Genomic DNA, 19,903 nt, shown 5'->3' with positions numbered 1-19,903 from the left:
TGGTATCCCTGTTTCCACCATATCACTTTGGGGCAGTCCTTTGTGAACCCTTATCTCCCGAATAGTCAGTGTCTTTTTTCATTGTGTCTCTAGCTTGGGGGAGAAATAATGCCTTGGGGGTGGGGGATGCAGGGGAGATAGAAGGTGGGTAGGAGTGATGAGATTTCAATTCTGGCCCTCAAGGAAAATGCAGAATTGCCCCTCCTCAAAAATGTGTTTGTCAATCTCAATGATAAATTTCCCACGGCTTGGGAAGTCCAGAGCAAAACGGACCCAGTCACAGTGCAGGGTGGCAGGGACACAGAACCGATCCCGAGACCTTCACACTGAAATCATGCTCCTAATGTTTCAGAGAGTGTCATCCTCATGTCCGGCTGGAGGAAAGCCCCCAGTGCAACCAGAGCAACTCCCCAAGACTGCAGGTCCCTGTGCAGGAGCCGCAGCCTCCGCTCACTCCTCTTCTGAGCTGGAAAGGCGGTTTTCTCCCTGGTTACCAGGCAAACTCCATCAGAAGTCTTATTCTGTGCAGAAGACAAGAAAGAGGAATTTTTCCTTCTCCTGAATCCTGATAAATTAAAATAATTTCAAAATATGCTCTTGAACAAAAGGCAGAAATGTCTGGCCATGATTAGTGTGGTATAGGAAACTGTCTTAGAAGCATGGCAGCCACGCTACGGACTTTGTTTTCCAGGGGTTTGGAGAGTTAAGGGCAAGCTGTCTGGATGCTCTCGGTTTTCCCAGGGAAGCCGTTTTCACTTGGTGCGGGACTGTGGGGAAAACATTTACCTGGGCATTGGCCGCCCACTTCCGCAAATTCCGCGGTTTGGATAGAGTAAATGGAGCAAATACATGGAATTCTGGATCCCCATCATGGGCAGGTTGATGACCTCTCTCTGTCATGGGCTAATTAGAATAAAAATGCATCTTGTGCTACCAAGTAAATGTGTTCCTGTTTTTGCAAACTGAACCATATTTTAAAGGGACTTGGGGGAAATTGTATATTTTAAAAAGCAGGGATCACCAACTGGCAGACAACCAAATCTCTTTGGCTTACACAACGTTTTTAAATTTTTGGAATATGAATACACTGGGGGGGCAGTGCACAGTCTCTCTAATTTTTCAAAATCCCCACTGTTCTCTGTTGCATTTCTCCTGACTACTTCATACATTCATTTTGTTTGTCAGGTGCCCAAAGGCTGTTGCCACTGTTATTTAAAGGAATCTTAATACATGTATTATATATCGTAATTATATTACATATATTACATATATAATAGTCCTTTTACTATATGAATAATCACTCTGAACTATTGCTAAATCTGGATTTGCACATATGGGGTTTCCTGAAAGCAGTTATACTGGTTCTTCTTTTTCCTAAACAATTCTATAATTTCATCCCAGAAACGAAGTTCAGATGACAAGTTCCTGCTTCACCTTATTCCAGTCTTTTTGGTCTCTTGAAAGCTTCCTGAAGCTGCCAATCTTCTGCTTCAGAAATTGGCAATTTCCCTTTGGAAGAATAGGATAGTTATTTCACTTTCCTAAGTCAGTGGGAGAGGAATATCGCAGCGTGAGGCACAGCAGAGGCAGCGGCCCTGGGCCCACAGAGGCCTTAGACGACGAGTGCCAGGCCATCCTCTAGCCATCGTCAGTCAGCACACGCCGCCAAACGGTGAGGGACGGCTGTGGCCGCACGGGCTCCCGTGGCCCAGTGGGAAAGGAGAGACTGCAAGCTAATTCTCCCTGTGACTTACTGCTCACGCAGAAATGATACCTGGTATTTTATTTGGGGGGAAACCAGTAACTCTAAGTTCCGTGGGTCTGCCTATTGCTGCCGCTAACTGTTGCCCCGATGTTTCAAACTGATCCTTAGATTCTGCTGTGCAAGAGTTCCTAAATCCTCAGAGGGAAGTCGCGCCAGGCAGCTTTCTAATGAAAACCCCTGGCAGACAGAGTTGAGGCCCTCTCAGGTGCCGCCCCACTGCCTTCCTCACCGGATGAGAACATTCACAGCCACACTGGCCCCTATTCTCATCCACCCTTAGTCAGTGCTAAGACGCGCAGTTTCCTTTGCCAGAACTAGAGTTGCTGCCGGCAGTCTTCAGACCAGGTTTGTGGCTCTCACACATTCTGGTTTTTGGAATGAAAAATTCTGCAGCTGCACCCAGAAAAAGCATGATCACCAAATTCAGGCCTGGGCAAGGTCACAGGGGCTTTTGGTTCACCGCTAAGATTCTTCCTTTTCTTTCATGGCTCTGCCAGGCCTCTTTCCACAGGGCTCCCAACCCTCTTGCCGAGTTGCTCCCATGACAGCCTGCCTGCTCTCCCGGTAAAGGCTGCAGTGATGGAGGCCAAGCCTCAGTCTGCGCTGCCTCAATGACGAGCTCTGAGGAAAATGAAGGTGCCACACAGATGGCCCCTGGCAAGCAGCTCACATTGAGCATCCGCTCACTAAAGGTTCAATGTTCATCATTAAACAAATATTTATTGTGAGCCTACTGAGCACCTAGCACTATATAGGAGATTACAATAAACTAATAAGATGCTAGTCTCCTAGGAACTCAATGTTGCTGTGTTGTCCAACGGAGTAGCCACTGGCCACATGTGGCGATTTAAATTTGAAATGAGTTACAATGAAATGTTCAGCTCCTCAGTAGCAGTAGCCACATTTCAAGAGCTCAATAGCCACATGTGGCCAGTGGCTATTGTTCTGGACAGCACAGATTATAGGACATTTCCATCATCACGGAGAGTTTATGGGTGGGGCTGGTGTGGAGCAGAAGCCAGGCCAGAAAACACCACCACTCGTGCAGATCAAAAGCTCCACTGGAAATCCCTTATTTCAGTATGGTGTAATAAGGGCCAATGGAGGTAACATGCAGGATACTCCCGGCACGTGGGTAAGGACAACTTACCCCCCTACCAGCCAGGGAGATCAGCATTTTCGATTCCAATGACAACCTCCCCTTCGCATCCTTATACTTAATCGTTAGGCAAAGCAGACACTAAGGAAGTTGGGAGCAATTTCCCATTATCAAAGCTAAACGAGTAGATATTTTATATTGCTACTCAGAGTAAAGGAAAAAGTTAAGATCCAGTGACAACGTCAGAAAGTAATTTAAATGGAATTCTTTCTGTGACTGCAATTCAAAGCAAGAAACGTTATTGAACATATACTAGGTCTCACCCAGAGACAAGAGAAATTCTTATAACCTTATAGGGGTGAGGCAAACAGGGACGAGATTACAATATTTAGCAGCACAATACGTTATTATGGAGGTGCCCATTGCTACCCATTGTTATCCTAATAATTACATCCAATTATTAGTCCTAAGAAAGACTAATAATTCAAGCCGCCAGCCCCTTGGCCAAGTGGTTAAGTTCATGCGCTCTGCTTCGGCGGCCCAGGGTTTTGCCGGTTCGGATCCTGGGCACAGACATGGCACCGCTCATCAAGCCATGCTGAGGCAGCATCCCACATACCAGAACTAGAAGGACCCACAACTAAAAATACACAGCTATGTACCGGGGGGCTTTAGGGAGAAAAAAGAAAAAATAAAATCTTAAAAAAAAAAAAAAAGAAAGACTAGCAATTCGAAAGGAGGGGATGCTTCAATGGAGGTGGTATTTGAACTTGTCCCTAAGAGGACAGGCAGGATTCTCACAGGTGGAGATGGGAGAGTGAGACCCTCCCCCTGGGCAAAGGTGCAGTCTTAAAACGCATGATGCATTTTGAGAAGAACAGGAAAATCATACAAGAATTTCATGTCCAAAATTCAACTATAGAAAACAGAGAGAGAGAGAACCAAAGCCAAAATTCAAAGAAAAACAGAAGTCATTAATCCTTGGTGAAGCAGGACGTTCACACTGGGGCCCCTTCATGGAAGACCCTGCAGTCCCACCAAGGAGTCTGGGCTTCATTCTGTCGTGTGCAGGAGCCATCCAAGGCATTTAAACAGGAGAGGCACCATCAGATCTGTATTTAGGAAAACTGGCGATAGTTTGCTGGTGATAATGCTTGATGGAGCATGGAGAGTCTAGAGGTTGGGAGCCCAGCCGGGAGGGCTAATCCAGCAGAAACATGATAAGGAGCAGAACAAGAGCATTGTCAGCCTGCATGGAAAGCAGGGGAGGAGGTGTGGTCTGTGCATTATGCAGCCAGGAGAATGACAAATGTTAGCAGTGGGAACCAACCCCCAGTACAGGCCCTCAGACCACCTACCTTTGGTCACTACTGAATTGAAATAAAGAACACTGATGGTAGTATATCCACACGTGGTTTCGGGGAGAGCCAACTATTTTTGCGCTCATCTCCAAGGCCACATTAGGTGGTTGGAGCAGGTTTGATCTCCATGGGATCTGACCGTCTTGCAAACACATGTCATTGATCAAAAAGGGTCACCACTACTGAAAAAACAAACAGCTTGAAGTACATATGCCACCTAGGATGAGTCAGCAGAAATAACTTTATTAAAATTAACAGAAAATTATAGTTAATCGTAGAAATAATTATTAACAACTTCGTCATTCCTGGGTATTCATGCACTTGTCCAAGAAGTTACTTCACCTTCATATGCCGTCTCCCACTCCGGACCCTCAGAGCGATTTGTGGAGTAGAGCTCACTTGACAGTCACTAAAACTGCACACAGTTTGACTACATTCTCCAGCCTCCGTTGCACTAAGATGTGGTCACATGACAGTTCTTTCTTTTTTTTCTTTTCTTTTTTTAGTTAAGTCTTCTTAATTTACACATTGTACGTGAAGGTGATAGGAACAAGCAATGTCTGTTTTTTTTTTTAAATTTTTTTGAGGAGGATTAGCTCTGAGCTAACATCTGCTGCCAATCTTCCTCTTTTTGCTGAGGAAGACTGGCCCTGAGCTAACATCCGTGCCCATCTTCCTCTACTTTATATGTGGGACACCTGCCACAGCATGGCTTTTGCCAAGCGGTGCCATGTCTGCACCCGGGATCCGAACCGGCGAACCCGGGGCTGTTCGCTGAGAAGCGGAATGTACACAGTTAACCGCTGTGCCACTGGGCCGGCCCCATGACTGAGTTCTTTCTAACGGAATGTTGGAAGAAACGATGTCTGCAACTTCCTGGCCCGGCCCATAAAAACCTCTGATGATCAGTCCTCCATGCTCTCTTTCCTTCTGTCAGCTTGATGCAGACAAGCATGGCGGCCTTCAAAGTAAGGGCTAAAGACAGAGTCAAGACAGAAGCAGCCCAGATCTCAAAAGTACCACCTGGAGAACTGCCTGCCAATAAGGAACATGCACTCTGGTTTTTACATGGGCTAGAAATAAACTTCTATGGTTTTAGAGCCAATTTACATTTGGGCGTTTATTTACCACAGGAGCTAGCAGTACCTTAACTAACACAAACTCTTACAACCCTTATGCTACTTTGTATTAGACTCATCTATATACTTCTTAAAGATCCCCCTTTTTGGACTGTAAACACTATTTTTTTTTAAAGATTTTTTATGTCCTTTTTCTCGCCAAAGCCCCCCAGTACATAGTTGTATATTTTTAATTGTCGGTCCTTCTAGCTGTGGCATGTGGGACGCCACCTCAGCGTGGCCTGACGAGCGGTGCCATGTCCGTGCCCAGGATTCGAACCAGAGAAACCCCGGGCCACCAAAGCGGAGCACGTGAACTTAACCACTCGGCCACAGGGCTGGTCCCCTAAACACGTTATTTTTATTTGTAGTTGCTCAAGTGTTTTCTAACAAAGACTATCAAAGGGACGTCGATTATGGATGGATTGGATCCTCACTAAAAATATATAGAGGCATCCAGACACTCAGTCATGCAAGGACAAAGAGTCAACGGGGAAATAATGCCTGAATTCCTGTTCTGTGGCGTCTATGACATTTTGTGTATAGAAAGACAGTAAAGCACAACATCCTGGAGGTATTAAAAGAGAAAAAAAGTTTACTCATATTAAGTGATTCACCTACAGTGCGATCTAATAATAGCACATCATATTTTACTAATGCAATTCCAGCTCCTCAGAACTGTGTGACCCTGGACAAGTCACACAACTGCTCTGGGTCCCTGATTTCTCAATTAGAGAATGAAGGGCTGAACCACAGAATCCATAAAGTCTTTTGCAGCCCTAACATCTCTGGCATCTCAATCAATCAATCGGTTAAACTGGTTCATTAAGTTTATTGGGCAATTTATTACTCTTTCAAAATAAATTATTTTTAAAATGTCCAGCCTTTAATGAAAGTAAAGCCTAATAAAACACTAAACTAAGTTTTAGTTTTACGTGGCAAAAGTTCATTAAGATATTTGGATAGCATCATTTAAAAAAAATCTTTTTTATGATAGGTAAAAAATGCTCTCTCATTTTATACTGCAATGTCTTTGATTATTAGTGAAGGCATACACTTCTAGAGGTTCATTAGCCATTTGTACTTCCTCTTTCATAGGTCATTTAGTTTTAAGATGAGAACACTGCAGTAGGATCACAGGAGGGGCTGCGACTGCCTGCGTCTTTCAGCCGGCAGCCAGCTAAAGGGGGTTAAGTATCTTGCCCAGAAATGTCACCAGCTCAACTGACAGAATTGTAGGACTCCTAGCACTGGTTCAGCTCTGTGCCTCCCAGAGTATGCCTGCCTTTCATTATGTGTTCAATTCAATGGAATAAAAGTGGCTGCAGGCATAGCATTGTGGGGTTCCATATTTATTCTCTTTCTGTGACAGCCGCATCCAATTTTCTCAGCTGAGAAGTCAAGGGGGTTACAAATTCCACGCAGGACCTGGAAATCCAGCTGGGCTGTTTGAGTTTCTTTCTACTCCTCCATGAATAAAGATTCTACAGAGCGGCCCTAAACAAACAATGCTGCCAATGATGTGTGAGGCGGATGGGTCCTCCAACTCCACTGGCCAGGGAGACACTGGCTTTGCCTGGCTAACTCCAGCACAAAAATTTGTTTTTGCCAAAGAAACCCTGTAACTAGACATGCGCTGAAGTCACAGAGAGAGCGGAAGTGTTGAATCGGAAGACATTTTTTGGCTTTGTTGCTTTTCCAAACCTCACAGTGCTCTGTGGCCACAGCACTGCCCCGTGTGTCTAGGTGCCACAGTGCATGTGCAGCGATTCCACCGATGGAAAACTCTCTCCTGCCATCTGGGTTCTATCAGCAAAATAAAACAACACTGTTGGCTTCAAAAGCATTTAGAAACTTAGTTTTAAAAAATAGATTTAAAAAACTGACAGAGAGGGAAATTCTAACGAGGATCCTCTGCAAAAAAATGCCCAGTAGCTAGTGTCCCCGAGTTCAATCAAGGAAACATTAGCAGGAGTGCTGTCAGATCTTAGCCACTGGAGCAAGAATACGGAGGAGCATTCTTGATCTTCGGCAAAGGGCCTCATCTTTGTGGATGTCACTGTCTGGGATGGCAGTCCCAGGCAAAGACAGCTGGATCTGGAGCTCTGTTATACCACAAAGAAATGTGTGTCAATGGCAGACAGCATTGCCAGGGTTTCCTTGTCTTCTTGGCTGCAATAGGAGAAGGTGCATTCTTTTCTCCTTGTATGTAGCACATCCACTCCACCACAGAAAGCCTATGCTATGGGTGCACTCACAGATGAAAGCAGAAACAGGAATGCGTCCCAGTGACAATTTCCAGCTTCAAATGACCGGACGTCTTGGAAAATTTCGGTGGTAAAATAAGTTCATGTTTCTGTGAAGAGAAACCACACACCCAACCCTAAAAGCCAATATCAACAACCAAAAAGTCAATGGAAAACAGCACAGCATAACACAGCAAGTATAATGTGACCTGATTTGGTTCAGCAGGGAACAACATGGAATGGTGTGCAGCGAATGATAAAATTACTGCATGCTTCCAACATTAAGAAAATATGCTCAAAGACTGAGGCAAAAACAGAAATGTCTATGTGTTCTCTGTCCCAGCTCCTGCCTGATTCCAGGTTGCTCCCCACGACAGAGTCACTGATCTAGTCTTTAAAACAAATCTTCCCTCTCCCCTTTCTCTCTCACTCTAGTCCTCACCCCCAAAACATACTAACCAAAGAAAGATGATCAGAATTAAAGTCAACACTTATTGAGTGCTGACTGCATACACTGTACTAGGGGCTGAAGGATGGGGCTGAGCAGAGGCCTCCCAGTGAAGAGTAACAAAGAAGGACAGGACCCTTCTTTGCAGTAGGAAGAGCAGCCAGGCCGGGAAGGTCCAGGAGAGAGCGTCAATCACAGGCGAGAGAGGGTGGCAGGGCTGAGCGTAGAGTTCCCACCCCTGTTAAATTCTGGGCAGCGCTGCTGCAGAATCTCTACCTGTTCGGTTAGCCTGTTAAACAAACAGAACTTGTGACAATTTGTATGCAGAGAAGTAAACTTTCCTTGACCCGTTAAATCCACTCTGACTTAAACAAACAAACAACTTTTTCATCGAAACAGAACATACATAAAGCAAAATGCGCAAATCTTAAATATACAGCTTGATGAATTTCTACATTTGAATACACCCACAAAACCACCACCCAGATCAAGTACCATCTAACCATGAAGCAAACCAAACCGGAACGCTGCAGAAAAATGCAGGCACAGACTCCAGGTGGATCGCTAACATGCCTTCACAAGTGCTTTTACTACTGTTGTTGATTTTATTTTGATGTTTAGAGATAGTTTACTCTCTTCTCGCGGGGTGAGGGGCGTCCACTTTAGCCGGCTCAAGGAAACACTCCCCTAGCAGGCACACAGACACTCATTAGGAGGGAATTTTCTACTTGTTTAGGGATCTTTCAGGATCCCTAATATTTAAGAAATGCTTAAGAAAACATTCAGGCTTCAACCTACTGCTGCCACGTTTTTGCATCCTTATGTTTAGGAACAGGGTGTGAAGAAGTTTAACTTTTATGTGTAATCTGGGTGCTTTCTCTTGCAGAACACCACAAACTTGATCCCTGCCAACTTTTTTCTTTTGCAAGCCATTTCTTTTCCATGGTAGAACAGCAGTGGTAAACAATGTTATTTTCATGTCTTTAATTCTACCTTTTCCAGCTTTGTCTTAGAATTTAAAAGAAAAGGATAAAAAAATAAAACTTTTTTTTTTGAGGAAGATTGGCCCTGAGCTAACATCTACCACCAATCCTCCTATTTTTGCTGAGGAAGAGTGGCCTTGAGCTACCATTTGTGCCCATCTTCTTCTATATTTTTATATGTGGGACACCTGCCACAGCATGGTTTTAAGAGCCATGTGTAGGTCCGCACCCAGGATCCAAACCTGTGAACCCCAGGATGCCAAAGCAGAGAGTGCAAGCTTAACTGGTATGCCACTGGGCTGACGCCTTGATTTTTTTTAAAAGAAAAACAAAACAAACAAAAACTCCCTCAGCTTGGAACACGATCCATGCATTAGCATTGAACAATCAGCTCTCTCCCAGAGCTATGGATAATTTAAGATGATCTGATATTAACCAGGCAATTCTTTATGTTGGTCAAGGATTAAGAAGTGCTCAAATTTTAAGCAGTTACTATCTTATACTATAGAACACAGAAAAATTAGTTAGCATATTAATTCATGTAGTAGTCACAACTTTCTATCAGTTTTTGACACCTCACAGGATGTTTTTAATAAATGCTATATTTATATTGAAGATTATAATGGTCAGGACATTAAGTGTAGCATAAGGAAGCACACATGCGATTGCTATAGTGGAGCTTACAGACCACGACACGTTGCTGATGAAATCACAGGGCAAGCTCATTCAAGTTTAGCTCTGCTAGCTAGGACAATTTATTAGTTTATATATTATTTTTCAAAGTGTACCAAACTTTTTATTTATTTATTTATTTTGAGGAAGATTAGCTCTGAGCTAACATCTGCTGCCAATCCTCCTCTTTTTGCTGAGGAAGACTGGCCCTGAGCTAACATCTGTGCCCATCTTCCTCTACTTTCTATGTGGGACGCCTACCACAGCGTGGCTTTTGCCAAGCGGTGCTGTGTCCGCACCCGGGATCCGAACCAGCGAACCCCGGGCTGCCAAAGTGCAACGAGTGCACTTAACTGCTGCGCCACTGGGCTGGCCCCCCAAACTTTTTAAATTTGTAGATATAAAATCAGGAAAATGCAGAACCAGGCTCAAAGAGGATCCCAAAGATTATGTTTTCCATTTTCACAAGCACTTGAACAGTCACTGACATGCCGGGGTGACACACAGAATCACTCTACTTAAAATGTCTACTTTTCCTCCCTTATCGCAGTTCTATCAATTAGCAATCCTAATCACTCAGTAGCATAAGTGATCAAATTTCTATGTGCTTCTGCCAATGTCTGATTATCCTTCCAATTGCACACAAGTTTACTGAAACATCAAGGGTGTGGGTGAGTGTGCACCTGAGTGAGAGATTCAAAGACGTTCCACATGTCACAGGAGAGATGGACTCGATCTCGATCGTTCCCAGGGCCCTGAGAAAGTCACTTCTTTATTCTGTGCCCTATTTTCTCCATTTGTGGGGAAAAAAAAAAAAAAACAAGCACTGTCATTAAATGTCTACATAGCGCTCTGAAAGCTTTACAGGGAAGGTGTCATGTTTCGTTATTATGCCAAAATGTTGACAACTCCCATTTAGATTCCCTCAACCAGCTAAATAAAGGAATTTTTTTTGGGTAGTGAGGGAGGTTGGCCCTGAGCTAACATCTGTTGCCAATCTTCCCCTTTTTGCTTGAGGAAGATTGTCCCTGAGCTAACATCATCCTCGCCTGGGATCCAAACCTGCGAACCCCAGGCCACTGAAGCAGAGCACACGAATTTCACCACGGGCCGGCACCATCAAGGGATTCTTCATGCTTACAAGAGTAGACACTAAATACTTGAGTAAGATATTGAACATTTTGAGTTGAACGTTTTGGCCTTAAACGGTAAGTGAAATTTAAAAATAAAACAACAAACAAAGAACTTCCCTGAACCCTAGGTCTCAAGACTGAGACAAGTTGTTCCAACGTTAGAGAAAGTTTGCACAGCGTTTTCCTCCTGTTTTCACATCCCTCACACAAGGGCGGAAAGCCAGGGCCCGGTGTTACTGGCATCTTTGGGAATAACTCGCATTCAGGAAAGCAGCAGTAGCACATGATATGAAGATCTGATTTTTATCTCCTAACCCTCTTCTCTGGGGTGTGAAGAGTTAACACGAAGAAGGCTGAGATTTTGCTTTTTAACCCCTTGAGATTCTGGCTATTTTTTTAAACGTTTAACCCTATCCTCTTGGCAGAAAGGGGACCTGGCTGTGAACTCTGCAGCGGGGCGGAGCCCTAAGACTCCTCTGGGTCTGGCGTTATGTAAGAAATTTAAATGCTCTGGTTCATCCAAATAGAACTTTCCAGCAAAGCCTGGCTCAGAGCCAGCAACTTTTCAAAAGGGAATAACCTTCAGACTCCGGCCCAGTAAGGCTTTAGACCGCAGAGTTCAGGCCTGATGTGGTGCGACAAACCAGCGCCAAGGAAGACTGATTTTGATCCCCTCCTTGCCTTTGAAATATTTATCAAGATATGACAAACCTATGAGGATCCTGGTAGAGATGGCCTTTTCTGGCAAAGACTCAGCCTCGGGCCATGGAGAAGCAGCGAAGCCAGCTGTCCTCCAGGGAGGCAGAAGTTGGGAATTTAGCCAGTCTCTAGATGTTAGTCACACAGCCTTGCCTACTGCTCTTGCAAAAGAGAACTGAAACCGGTTAAAAATATCCCTTCTCCACTCCCACTTCAGCCCTCTGTCTTGAAGCTCTGGAAAGAACTCCAAATGTAGTAACTGTCCCGTCCCACAAATACAAAACGGTCCTGGATAAAAATCGACGCGCAGGAGCCTTGATTGAGACTGGCTTCCTCGGCTCCTCTCTCCCGATGTCCTGCCTGTCCTGTTTCCCCCTTCCTCTCCGCCAGCAGACTAACGGTTCTTTCTGGGAGTACCTTCCCTCTCTTCAGATCCTGCCATCCTCTTCTTGACCTCAGCCACACTCCTCTTTTCTCAGCACCACCCCTCCATGCCAAAATCTCCCTGAGATCCTGCTCACTGAGTCTCATTCGGAAGAGCGGTCACCGACACCAAGAGTGGGCTGTTTCACGGATAAAGGGCTAACAGGGAAGTAACCACTAGAGGGTGACACGATTACACACAAGCACATTCCCTTGGGATTCAACAAGGCCAGAGCCAGCCAGGCACCCAGCTGCGGGCCGAGAGGTATAAAATGGATATCAGCATGTCTACCCACAGTGTGCCCACTCACACAGGCACCCCCTCACCCCTCTCAGTCATACACACGGGCGTGCGCGCGCACACACACACACACACACACACAGTGACCTACTCTGGTTAGCAAATCAACCAGGGCCTTCAAGGGTTTCCCATGAAAGCCACAACTCACCATGGCCCAGTAGTGCTAACAGCACAGCTCGCTCACTGTTGACCACTGCTCTCATGAACCCTTTATTTGGTGTCAGACAGAAACCGCATCCTAGCAAGGTGGAATGATAAACTTACATCGCTCAGGCGGCAAAGCACAGTGGTTTAGAATGCAGTCTCTAGATCTAAACTACAGAGTTCAAACTGCAGTCCTGCTAGCTGTTCGGTCTGAAGCCAGTTACTTCCCTGCAGCAGTCTCCTCATCTGTAAAACGGAGATAATGATGGAAACTTCTTCACAGGTTGTGTAGGTTAGCTGTTGTGAAGAATAAATTCATATATGTAAAGACCTTAAAAGAATGTCTAATGCACAATAAATGCTCTATAAATATTAGCTTTTCATGGCGGTCAGGGACTGTATTAGGAGGTTACTCGCATTATCCCATTCAATCTGCACAAAACTCCCAAGATTGGAAAATCGCTAGTCCCATTTTACAGACAGGAAAACTGAGGCTCCAAGAGGTTAAATAACTTGTCCAAAGTCACAGAGCTAATAAATGATAGAGTCAAGATTTTAACCCACAATCTGCCTAACCACAAAACCCATATTCTTTTCACTATGTCACTGGGGGAAAAATTCAGTCTTCATACCAGAGGACTAAAAGACAAAAGATGGGGGGAAAATAAACCAATATAGTTTTTTTTCTATATCACTTTTATTTTACTAAAAAGGGAGAGCCTTTAAGAAGTATAATTTATCAAAAGTTTTAAAGCCTGAGAAAGAACACTGGGGAGGAGGAGGTCGTTTTGCCAGTGGTTCTCAGTGCTGCGGTCTCAGGTCAGCAGCATCGGCATGACCCGAAAACTTGTTAGGAATGCAGATTTCTTGGGCCCCACGCCAGACCTTCTGACTCAGGAGCCTTCAAAGTTATTCTGATGCCTCCTCAGGCTTGAGAACCAGTGCTCTAAGCAAAAGACAGGTGAGAGGTGGCAGGAAAAATACAGGTCAAAGGCAACAGGCTGGATGTGTGTCTGGCAGAAGAGGAGTGTGGGCCTACTTCTTGACGATCGATCGAACGAACTGCTACTCTTCCTGACTTAGGGAGGAGAAAATGAGGTGCCGAGAGATAGACAGCTTGCTCGAAGTGAAAGATCATTTTAGTAGGCTCTTGCACTTTTGCTGTTTCCGCTCCTTTAACCTGCACATTTCTTAAAAACAGGAAATAACGTTTAAAAAATGTACTTCTCAGCAAATGTGTACGTGTACAACTGTGGGGCACATCTGTGTGGGGTTTCTTCACGGCGCATTTATAAAAGAAAAAACAAAAATGGCATTTTTTTAGATCCCTACTATGTGCCAGCTTCTACACTGGGCCTTCTTTTCTCATGGATTTTTTTTTTCTCAGTGAATTCTCATAACAGGTCTGTGAACAGGAATTACTTTCATTTTATAGATGAGCAAATTTAAGTCACATTGCCACAGGTCACGCAATATCATGGGAGAGCTAGGATTCCCACGCACGACTTCAGACTCCAAGTCTGGTGTAAATCTAGCTCACCATCTTGCCTTGGGGACAGAGGTGTGCTAAGCAGCCCTCACGTCACAGGCACTTGAGGGAGACCCACAGGGAAGCCGCCCTGGCAGCAGGGCCTTCCCAGGGCCCAGGCAGGACACTCTGAACAGCTGCCCCTTTCCCATCGCTGCCTGTGTGTACCACCTAGCTCTACTGTCAGAGAGGGATGAACTGGGCACATGAGGAGAAAGATCTGATTGAAAAATAATTTCTTTCAAGGCAGTCTTGGTTGTAAAATCAGCAGCAAAAGTCCAAACCAGGAACTAAAAATTTCTAATTTCACATACTGAATTCCAACTACAGATAAACAAGAGTTAAAATAAAGTTTCCTTATTTGGGGGGAAAAAAAAAGCTAAGAATTCTTCGAAAAAATGATTTTTAAAATTCACCTGACTGATGCCTCAATATGGAAGAAGCATAACAATGTATGACAATTTATGGTTGCTGTTACAGTCTTCTTATTTTTTTCCAAACCAGTAAGGAAAAGCCAGCCGTTCTCTAAATGACTTTCCACCCTCCGTAATGACCTTCCTCCCATCAACACCTATCCACATTCTAGGCTCCCTGAGGTGGTCCTCCAAGCTGAAGACATTTTATGTATAAAATCACTCTGTTGGCACTTACACCACTCACTAATATGGTCACTACCAGCAGCTATTTTCTAGTTCATTGCCGTGTCCCAAGTTAACGACAGAAACACCGCTCATTGTCGTCTAGCCGGGAGCACAGAGCAGTGCACGTGAATCCTATTAATACTTCCTCAACCACGGAGTGACTGCAGACCCACCTTTCTAAGTGTTCAAGGCCCCGGAAATGGCTACATATACAACACAGCTTATTTTTTTAGGGTTGTCATAGCTACCTGTTTTGTAATAGGTACCTAGGTGTTTGTTAATATTAACAAATAACAGCTGACATATGCAATTATTCTGTCAAAATATTTCTAATCCTTTGATCAAGCGCCTGAAAATATATTTTAGAGTTCACACTCAAAAGCTGCAAATTACAAATGGCAACTCCATTTCCACAGGAGAGGAAGGGCGTGCCCATTCATCTGGGGATGATTATTAATAGCACTCCCTTCCACTCGCACGAGTTGGACGAGAGCATGTGCGGCCATGCTAAGGAGAGAGCTCAGATCTCAAACCTTTCTTTTTACTGTGGTGGATAAAAGTCCATGTTTACAGGATACAGCAAACTAATAATTTGGGAGAGAGTAAACAAATATTTTAGGGTGCTCCTGGCGATTTGTTGATTTGAGAACAATTTTCACATATTTTTTCCTACTTATTTACATCTTTATTTCAAAAGTTTGATCTGTTTACATCTTTTCATTCTTAATTGCGGTAAAATACATATAACATAAAATTTACCATCTTAGCCATTCTAAAGTATACAATTCAATAGTCTTAAGTATATTCACATTGTGTAACAAATCTCCAGAACTTTTTCATCTTGCAAACCTGAAACTCTATACCCATTAAACAACTCCTCATTCCCCCAGCCTCTGGCAGCCACTGTTCTATTTTCTGTTTGACTTCGACGACTTCGACTTTTAGCAGACTTTGACTACTCTGCAGACCTTATGTAAGTGAAATCTCACAATATTTGTCTTTTTGTGACTGACATTTCACTTACTATAATATCCTCAAAGTTCCTCTGGGTTGTAGCATGTGACAAGATTTCCTGCCTTTTTTAAGGCTGAATAATATTCCATTGTATGTATAGACCACATTTGGTTTATCCATCCATCTGGCGATGACAGACATTTGGGTTGTTTCCACCTTTTGGTTATTGTGAATAATGCTACGAACATGGATGTACAAATAGTTCTTCAAGATTCTGCTTTTATTTCTTTTGCATATAAACCCAGAGTAGAAGGGCTGGATTATACGGTAGTTCTATTTCTAAGTTTTCGAGGAATCTCCATAGTTTTCCACAGTGGCTGCATGATTTTACGTTCCCACTAACAGTGCATCAGGGTTCCAGTTTCTGTACATCCTCACCGACACTTCTTATTTTCTGTTTTAGTAATAGTAGCCATCCTAATGGGTGTGAGGTGGTATCTTATTGGGGTTTTGATTAGCATTTCCCTAACAATTACTGATGCTGAGCATCTTTTCATGCTCTTATTGGCCATTTGTATGTCTTCTTTGGAGAAATGTCTATTCAAGCCCTTTGCCCATTTTTTAATAAGGTTATTTTGTTGTTGTTTTTGCAGTCAGTGAATCAAGTCCTCACTCTTTCATCTCCAAAATTCAGGAGGTGCTCTCCTGCTTAGAAATACTTAGGATAGAGAGAAGGTTGCTCTCAAGCAATCCTGAAGTTGGAAAGTAGTTGGAAAGGCACCATTTTATAAACCTCAGATATCCATTGCTATTGACGGTGCAGAACTCTTGGAGAAGTTTGGACATTTATGAAGTCCTTCATAAAGATATGATATTATTGTTATTGTTCTCCTTTATTTCAGTTCCACAACATTGACTGAGTGCCTCCTACAAAGCAGGCGTTGTGCCATGAGTGTGCTAGAGTTAATATAACACACACTCAAAATATTTTAGCTCCATTGATCCAACACCCACCAGCTAGATTCTGGGTCACTATTTTTGGATGCATATATTCCTTTTTTTTCCTTAAAGATTGACACCTAAGCTAACATTTGTTGCCAATCTTCTTTTTTTGTTCCTCTTCTCCCCGAAGTCCCCCAGCATATAGTTACATGTTCTAGGCGTAAGTCCTTCTGGCTCTGCTATGTGGGACGCCGCCTCAGCATGGCTTGATGAGCAGTGCCATGTCCGCGCCCAGGATCCGAATCGGCGAAACCCTGGGCCGCCAAAGCGGAGTGCACGAACTTAACCACTTGGCCACGGGCCGGCCCCTTGGATACACATATTCTTGAATGAGGAGTTTAAAAAGCTACAGATCTCTTCTGATCTTTCCTACCAATCTTCCCTCTCTATACGAGGAAGTATACATCCTTAAGTAAGCCAGATCTTTGGGTTGGGCTTCTCAATTTTCTCTAGCCCCATCCAGGTGAAAAACACATCCTATCTGAAAATCTAGTTTTTAAAAAATTCTTGGGGAAGTTTTCGAGAGTCCCTGCATGAGGCTATTCTAATCAGAAGTTCACAGCTTATTCAGGAAAAGACTTCATTCTGGCTGCAATTTGTTGATCATATACATAAATCTCAGCCTGCTTTAAAAAATGAACAACTATCCACAGGATTTTCTCCATTGGTATACATCTTCTCCAGACAATCAGAGCCTCTGGTCCATAACACCCTCCACCTATTTCTGAGTCCCTAATCTGAGCCTAAACCAAAATCCCCAAGAAGCCACTTACATGTGAAAATATTCTTAATCTTGGGCCTGCGTTAGGAACAATGCATAATGCCAGGGCTGAGGAGATAACAGGACTAATGTGGGCTCTTGGTCTCACAAAGTGTTACTATTGGAAGGGCCCTGGAGGTGATCCAGTCACTGCCCTCATCTTACATGAGGAAACTGAGACCCAGAGAGCGGAGTCATTTCCTCAACCCGTAACAAGTCAGCAGGTCTCCAGGCTCAGCACAGGGTTTGTTTGATACCACACTTCTTTTTCCACTAATGTTCGTTTTCTGAAATGCTTCTTGATGCTTATTCTCCTATTTATTGAACATGAAAATAATAATATTGCTGAAAATCCTTGTAATATATGTTTGAACGCCTTAAATAAAAGGCTCTGTGTTAATAAAATCCCAGAGTTCAACTCAAGAAAAAGTTTTGCTAGAACTAGGACCAGGTGGCCAACTTCTAGAGAAAGTGCTTCCAGGCACCTCTGAATGACTTCGCAAACTTGAGAACAATGGCGGTCTAGAGGAGGAAGCCCATTAAGCCCCTTCTCTTTAGGTCAGGTCCAACCCTCCCCGTCTCTCATGAGGGCTAGCACTTTGTTTTGTGTTAAGCAGGATTAAGGCGTTTTGGATTAAGACCTTGACTTCAACACAAACACATCTACCTCTCAGAACAACAACAGAGGTGAGTTTCATTTGGGGCTTAAGTTAAAAGTTTAGGCAGAAGTGATCGAAACAAAACCTAGATAGACTCCAGGGGAAGAGTCTAAGCCCAGGTATGCCCCAGCACAGTGACACTTATTGCCACAGCATACCTGGAATCATCTGGATGACTAACACAACAGTCCATTATTTCAGGAAGGGCATAAAAATCTATGGGCCTCACACCACATGTCACGTGGGTGAGGCAGCAAACTTGTAAGAATTTTTGCTTCTGCATTTCCTGATTTAGGAACAGGAGAGGTGGGTGGGGGTCTAAAACGCGTTATGCCTACTAGTGAATCTTTACGTCCCTGCTCTAGTGTTGGCCTCTACAATCTCATACACTGAATATGGAACCTATTCAAAGTCTTGTTCAGGTCGTCAAAGAATCAACGAAACCATGTCCCTTCTCTGATAGATAAATCAGCTTGTCTTGTATCTAGTTTTGTGGACCCATAAATTCATTAAAAATATAGAGGGTCACTTTCTCTGACCCAAAATTTCTTGGTTTGGGGGTAGTTAAAATGAAACTCAGAAATCCTATCCCCTGTGTGGGCATCTAAGACCCCGGAGCCTCAATTCTAGAATGGAACATTGCCCTGGCTCCATATAACAAGTTGACAACCCAACAGACGTTTGCTGGAGCCCCTTACACCACTCCGATAGTCATTCTATTTTATAAAAAAGTAAGTTTGTATCGGCACATACAGATATATTGATTATCAGCACAACTGGGCCATACGATTTACATATACTCGAAGAGGCCGAGGAGAAAGAAAAAGATCCTAAAACGAGGCTTAGGGAGGGCTGCCCGTCTAAGCGCAAAAGGGGGTAAGGAGCTGCGAGGGCGTGGGGCGGCCCTCCGACAGCTCCCAGTTCAGCAGCGAAGAGCGGAAGTGGAGGGAAGCGCCAATGTGTAAGCACTCACACTGGTGTCTGGAAACAACCAGAAGATGTTAGAGGGAAGTAGTAATGGATAAGTCTAGAACGAGGACTGGAAAGGGTCGGTGTCAAGCAAAGGCATGAATGAATAAAGCCGAGTTTCTCCATAATTTAAGGCACAAGAGAAAGGAATCGCAGGAAACAGTCTCACTGGGGAGAACTGGTGTGTGATAACCGAGACGTGTTAAGGGGCATTAGGGACAGTTAAAAAAAAAAAAAGGAAGCAGAGTGGGACTGATGATTATTGAGAACTACTATTGGGAGGAGGGTCTGGCAAGGATAATAAAGGGAGAAGGGTGTAAAGTAAGGGTCAGGAATTGTCCGAGTAGACCATGGGAAAAGACTGTGCAGACGTCAGCAGCAAAGAAAAGGAAGGAACCGGGCTGGGGCGTGGCCCAGAAAGGGGACGGCTCCACAGCCGGCTACCAGGTGGAAAGGAGAAGGGTGGGGAAGCCCCGCTGACAGCTGCTCTCCGACGGCGCCTACAGGGTTAAGAGCCGGGGCGCCCAGACGAGGAAGAACTCGGTTTCCAGGGTAACGGCTCCGCCAGTTCCGGCGGCGCGGCCAGTACCACTGCGCGGGCGGCGGGGGGCGCCGAGGGGCGGAGGGCCGCGCGAAGGCACCGTCGAGCCGAGGGGACGGCCCGGACTCTACCAAACGCGCGGCCCGCCTGCCCGCCCCGGGGTCCGCGCCGAGCCGCGCTCCGGCCGCGGCGGCCGGGCGTCCTCCGTGCCGGGCCGGCAGCTCCCAACTGCCCGCGGCGGCGGGGGGAGTAGCGCCGTGCGCCCGGCGGCCCGGATTGGCCTCCCGGTCCCCCCGCCTGGGCGGCGGAGTGCGGGCGGCCCGGCTGGGAGCTTTGAAAAGCGGGCGAGACAAAGGCGGCAGGAAGCCTCCGCGGCGCCCGGAGCCCGTGCGCGCAGCCCCGGCCCTGGGCGGCCGCCGGCCGGCGCGGCGGCGGCGGCAGGAGGTGGCGATGCGGC

At 44.9% G+C, this 19,903-nt stretch overlaps 1 protein-coding gene across 2 annotated transcripts in view; it reads right to left on the bottom strand.

Moving 5' to 3' along the window:
- Positions 1 to 19,903, bottom strand: part of WNT5B (Wnt family member 5B) — a 101,274-nt gene that overhangs the window by 23,542 nt on the left and 57,829 nt on the right. The gene's annotated exons all lie outside the window — the stretch shown is intronic.

Source organism: Equus quagga, chromosome 1 (assembly GCF_021613505.1).
Source record: "Equus quagga isolate Etosha38 chromosome 1, UCLA_HA_Equagga_1.0, whole genome shotgun sequence".
Lineage (NCBI taxonomy): Eukaryota > Metazoa > Chordata > Mammalia > Perissodactyla > Equidae > Equus > Equus quagga.
This window is presented reverse-complemented; position numbering and strand designations above follow the sequence as displayed.